This window comes from Lissotriton vulgaris, chromosome 1_2, assembly GCF_964263255.1.
Source record: "Lissotriton vulgaris chromosome 1_2, aLisVul1.2, whole genome shotgun sequence".
Taxonomy (NCBI): Eukaryota; Metazoa; Chordata; class Amphibia; order Caudata; family Salamandridae; genus Lissotriton; species Lissotriton vulgaris.
In genome coordinates this window covers 365,861,108-365,867,676 of record NC_141686.1, presented here as the reverse complement: position 1 = coordinate 365,867,676, position 6,569 = coordinate 365,861,108, and the positions used below count along the sequence as shown (strand labels likewise).

The window sequence follows — 6,569 nt, the reverse complement described above, 5'->3', positions numbered from 1 at the left end:
TGATTACATTACGGCTGGTTCTGTTTTTTAACTGAATTTATTTTAGACAGAGTAAGATTCGATTTCAGTGGGGTATTGGCTTTCCTTATGATTTTCACCCCACCATTTAGTTCATTTGGAGCTTCTTGCTCTCGTTATTTATTTGGCCCAAATTAGATGGTTCCCCTATACCGTTAGCTGTTCTGATTTTTACTTGCACTTCTATTGGCATTGGCTGCCTAGTTGGTAGTAATTGCTGAGTATCTCCCATTGTTAGATTTGTGCATTTTGGGTCCTCTTGTTGTGAACGACCAGTAAGTGGATTAGTTAACATCTCTAGGTCCGTTATTTGACCCCAATGGTTGACTTGGTCCTTAGTTGAATTTGACATTCGTTCGACTTCAGCTTCAGACTCAGGGTGGCCTGGTTCACTTACACCTTGCTTAGGGGATATAATATTTGTTCTACTAAGTGGTTTAATTGGTGTTTAAAGAACACATGGGTTAGTTAGCAATGTTAGCATAGCACCAGTTGGATCTTTCATAAAATCAAACTTTGACTGCGACTTTCCCAGTTTTCCAAATGTATGGACCTTAGATGATTTAATGGACTATGTCACCTGCCTGTTTTATTATAAATGTATCTAATATTAGTGTTTGTTGTATTTTTATTTTCCTTTTGATAGGAGGGAAAGGTGGCCGCTCCTTTCCTGACCTCATAATACACATTCTAAGTTGAAGAACTCTTGCTTCTTTCAGAGAATCAAACAGGCCTGTGACAAGACCAAAGGGTGCTTTGATATGACAAAAACACCTCCAAACCCCTCCAAGGAAAAACACCCCCAAAGCACACCTCAGTACTGAATCCGCTGGTACTGCTGGTTACTTATTTAATGAATGAATGAATGAATTAATTAATTAATGAATTAATTAATTAATTAATCGATTGATTAATATCCGGGCTCCGGGTCGGGCTGTAGTCTAGGCATGCAGAGTAATCCAGGGGTCGAAGGGTGCTTCAACAGGGTCAAAGTCTATTGTCACTTTCCCCTTTGCATAGTTTCTCAGACTTTGTATTACAGACGTATTACAGACTCCAATGGCTCAGCGACTTACAGACCAATCAACCTTAGCTACTCGCCACACGCCACACACCTCTTGCCACTTGTCACTCACCACTCACTGTTCATTGCTTGTTCATTGCTATTCATCGCTGTCAAGAGTACAAGGGAGAATGCTAGCAATCCTTCAGGAGCAAGAGCGGGATCCAGAGCCAGTCCCACTACAGACGGCAGATGTAGGCGCTTCCCTCCACTCCTCGGCTCAGCTCTGCTCTGCTCAATGCTTAGTAAATACGTAAAATCAGGTGGCAGGCCAAGGCTCCTCTGTGCTCCTCTGTGCCTCTGTGCCCTGCTGCAGCCGCCGCACCAGCAGCACCGCAGACCAAGGCTCCTTTGACCCCTGCAGCAGCCCCCACACGAGCAGCACTGGCAACGCCTTAGCACCGCGATGCCGGCAGCGGCCGTTCCTGCCCCCACAGCAGATCCATAGAACTTAAAGCGCCCGTATAGCAGGGCGCGGGTGAAGCGGGAGAAACCTTCGGGAGCGGGAATCGGTCACAAAACAAACCAGGACAGTCGTCCCAGGCTCCGCTCCGCTTGCTCGTCAACTCTTCCTCGGCTCGGCTCGGCCCCTCGGCTCTACTCTATACGCTCTGCACTCAATGCTGAATCACAGGCCAACAACGACTGTGAACACCAACAGAGGGAAGAATTGTGTGTTTCCCCCAGTTAGTAAAAAAAACAGCAAACTTCTTGGCTGCTTCTGCTGCACCCAGAGTCTTATGCGTCTTTTCAGTCTAATTGTTCTGTCTGGAAAATAATTGTGTCCTGGTTTTCTGCACCCAGTGAATCCAAGTGCAGAAAACCTAACAACTGATAATCAGGTGGAATAAAATGAACACATGAAAGTACGCCTTAATTTCATTGCCCTTGAGGCAGAGGCCAAAACTCAAAAGTCAGGATAACAGATACAAGTAGGTGGTAACTCAGGGCAGGGGAAAACGCCTGTTGTCCGTAGAGGAGTCATTCCTTTCCCAGAAATCTGCATTACAAATAAATTAATAGTATATCTTTTTTTAATATCTGTTTGGTGCCAGTCCATATGACTTTAATATCTGCCTTTGGGATTCTATGTTACAACTCCATAGGGTACAGGTATCCTTTGTGAGCTTAATAAAATGTTGACAATTCTACAAATCCTCACTCCTACATCCAAGTACTCTCATGCTACCATTCTACACTCTGCACTGTCTGAAGAATAGCTCAACATTTTCAAAATTCTGCATTGATTTGGCTTGTAAATTATATTTTTAGAAAGGTTCATGTATTAACTATTTAATTTTAATACTATAGGTGAATGAAATTACGGACGAAGAAAGCAAGATTTAGCACTAAGCAACTGAATGTCAGTGCCATAAGAAGGATTATTTTGAAAAACTGAAGGATATCCAGCATTCTACGTTTAAACAATTTCCAAAAATCTAAGTGTGGTGAGGAAAGTACTATACCTGTAAGTGAAGTCTCTAATTTTGCATTTCATTAACCCAGAGCAAAGCCATATCTGTGCACACAGCATCAGAAAAAGTGTAGAAAGACCACTTCAGCATCCTCATCTGAAATATTATCAGAAAGATAAATTGCCTCAGCATGACAGAATAACGTTCATCTAAAGCATCATGTAATTCTAGAGAGGAAGCACACACTGCATAAAAGAAAGTTACAACTAAAGGTTTCTTCTGGATACCATCAAAGAAAAGACGCTGAAAGAAGTCTCCGAAGCTGACACGTTAACAATCAAAACATTGGAAAATCACCTTTGTTCAACAACTGTTTTTAACCAGTTACGCAAGTTTGAGACTATCTGCCTCGGGATATAACACCTCGACGCACACTGCTCACTCTTGCGAAAACCTTACAAATTCACCACTTTATTGTGTTCATGACCATCTCAGATGGTTTCCTTTTCATTGTGTACTGTTCTGTAATTCTATGTAATCGCCTCAACATTATCTGTTGTGCAGGACTGGTATGTAAAACTGTTAAATATAAAAATGGATTACAGGAGCACCGTTGCGCTATAGCTAATGTAAATAAAACCTCATCTTCAGAACTACAAACCTTAACCTTACACCAAACATAGAAAGGGTAAAAGGAACTGATGTTCTGAGACTCGTGATCCACAATAGTACTCTGCACGTTCTAACGCCCTCAGTTACTGCCATTATGTCAGTCCAAAAAGGTAATTATTAGTTTAATCGTTAAATATCAGACTAACACCTTATTACTGCATTGCTAAGAACCTATACAAATAGATTCGAGAAAAACTTCAGTCACAAAATAAGTTGCTTCCGGAGAGGCTATTACCTAAAGACTATTATCTGCTAGAAAAAATTTCAACAGGTGTTACAGGGCTGCTTCCAGACATATTTTGCTCAATTCAAATGTTAAGAAGATTACACTCAATTTCTTTTAGAGATAAATGCTGAACATTATTTAAACAAGCCTGACTCTAAAATCGATGCAAAATAACCAAAGTTGTGGAAAAGTTACCTATGCTAAAAAAGATACAGCCATAAATCTTATCTCACAGAATTTGACAGAATGCACACTGGGGGAAACGACTCTCAGTGCAAAGTATGCCAAAAAACTTTCAAGCGTAAATCTTATCTCACTGAGCATATGAGAATCCACACTGGGGGAAACCACTCTCCGTGCAAAGTATGCCACAAAAGTTTCAGGCGTAAATCTTATCTCACTGAGCATATGAGAATCCACACTGGGGAAAAACTTTATCAGTGCTCTGAATGCCAGAAAAGGTTTAGTATCAAACCGAGTCTATATCGACATGCATTAACCCACTCTGTGGAAAAACTTTACCAGTGCGCTGAATGCCAAAAAAGTTTCAACCGTAAATCTTATTTCACTGAACATATGAGAATCCACTCTGGGGAAAACCCTTATCAGTGCTCTGTATGCCAGGAAAGGTTTTGGAACAAACAAAGTCTTTCTCGACATGTAATAACCCACTCTGTGGAAAAACCTTACCAGTGCTCTGAATGCCAGAAATGTTTCAGTGACAAAAGAGGATTCACTCTACATACAAGGACCCACACTGGGGAAAAACCTTATCAGTGCACGGATTGCCAGAAATGTTTCATTGATAAAAACAGTCTCACTCGGCATAGAAGAATCCACACTGGGGAAAAACCTTTTCAGTGCTCTGAATGCCAGAAATGTTTCATTGAAAAAAGCAAACTCACTGAACATACAAGAATCCACTCTGGGGAAAACCCTTATCAGTGCTCTGAATGCCCAAAGCATTTCAACCGTAAATCACTTCTAACTGCACATTTGAGATTCCACACTGGGGAAAAACCTTATCCGTGCTCTGAATGCCAGGAAAGGTTTTGTAACAAACAAAGTCTTTCTCGACATGCAATAACCCATTCTGTGGAACAACCTTATCAGTGCTCTGAATGCCAGAAATGTTTCAGTATAAAAAGTAGTCTCACACGGCATACAAAGATCCACACTGGGGAAAAACCTTATCAGTGCACTGAATGCCACAAATGTTTCAGTGAAAGAAGCTGGCTCACTCGGCATACAAGAACCCACACTGGGGAAAAACCTTATCAGTGCTCTGAATGCCCAAAAGAGTTCAAACTTAAATCACTTCTAACGGCACATGTGAGATTCCACACGGGGGAAAAACCTTATCAGTGCTCTGAATGCCAGAAATGTTTCAGTGAAAAAAGCCATCTCACGCAGCATATAAAAACCCACACTGGGGAAAAACCCTATCAGTGCTCTGAATGCCAGAAATATTTCAATGAAAAAAGACATCTCACGCTGCATATAATGACCCACAGTGGGGAAAAACCCTATCAGTGCTCTGAATGCCAGAAATATTTCCGAGACAAAATAAGTCTTTCTCAACACACAATAACCCACACTGGGGAAAAACCTTGTCAGTGCTCTGAATGCCCAAAATATTTCAAACTTAAATCACTTCTAACTGCACATGTGAGATTCCACACTGGGGAAAAACCTTATCAGTGCTCTGAATGCCAGAGATGTTTCAGTGACAAAATGAGACTCACTAAACATACAAGGACCCACACTTGGGTAAAACGTTATCAGTGCACTGAATGCGACAAATGTTTCAGTGAAAAAAGCAGTCTGACTCAGCATATAAGAACCCACACTGGGGAAAAACCTTATCAGTGCTCTGAATGCCACAAATGTTTCAGTCAAAAAATCAATCTCGCTCACCACATAAGAACCCATACTGGGGAAAAACCTTATCAGTGCTCTGAATGCCAGATATGTTTCATTAAAAAAAGTAGTCTCACTCAGCATATAAGAACCCACACTGGGGAAAAACCTTATCAGTGCTCTGAATGCCACAAATGTTTCATTGGAAAAAACAGTCTCACTCATCATATAAGAACCCACACTGGGGAAAAACCTTATCAGTGCTCTGAATGCCAGAAATGTTTCAGTAAAAAACGCAGTCTCACTTACCATGTAAGAATCCACACTGGGGAAAAACCTTATCGGTGCTCCGAATGCCAAAAATGTTTCAGCCAAAAATCCCATCTCACTGAACATGTGAGAATCCACACTGGTGAAAAAAATTATCAGTGCTCTAAATGTCAGAAAAGATTCAGAGGTAGAGATGGTTACAAGCGCCATAAGAAAACACACCATCAAAATAATGCAGCTCTCTGAATGCCAGAAAACCATCAATTTTAAACTCAATCGCACTCTACATGAGCAGGCGCACACAGGGAAAAAACATTACCCATGCTGTGAATGCCAGAAATTCCTATTTGATAGGCACAGCCTCACTAACTATAAGCGACTCCATACTGATGAAAAACCTTATGAGTGCTCTGAATGCCAGAAAAGCTGCAGAGAAAAATGCTATCTCACCATGAGAAATTCCACACTGGAGAAAATCCTTATGCCATAAAAGCTTGAATCTGAAAGACAGTGTTATGCTTCAGATCCCACTCTGGGGAAAAACCTTATCAGTGCTCTGAATGCCAGATATATTTCATTAAAAAAGTAGTCTCACTCATCATATAAGAACCCAAACTGGGGAAAAACCTTATCAGTGCTCTGAATGCCAGAAATGTTTCAGTAAAAAACGCAGAGTTCAAGTTCCAGAATTTATATAGCGCACTACTCACCCAGAGGGTCTCAAGGCGCTTGGGGAAGGGGTTCATTATTTATCGAATAGCCAGGTTTTAAGTTCTTTTCTGAAGGAGATGTGTTTCTGTGTAAGGCGGAGGTGGGTGGGGAGTGCGTTCCAGGTCTTGGCTGCCAAGTAGGAGAAGGATCTACCTCCCATGGTGGATCTTTGGATGCGCGGGTTTGCGGCGAGGCCTTGATCGGAGGATCTTAATTGGCGGGTGGGTGTGTAGAAGGATAGTCGAGTGTTGAGGCATTCGGGCCCTAGCTTGTAGAGGGCCTTGTGTGCGTGGGTGAGGAGACGGAATGTTATTCTCTTGTTGACGGGGAGCCA

General features: G+C 41.7%; 1 pseudogene; it reads left to right on the top strand.

The window, feature by feature from the left end:
* The first annotated feature begins 3,640 nt into the window (after window positions 1-3,640).
* LOC147736894 (uncharacterized) lies at window positions 3,641-5,794 on the top strand (annotated as a pseudogene).
* The last annotated feature ends 775 nt before the right edge of the window (window positions 5,795-6,569 follow it).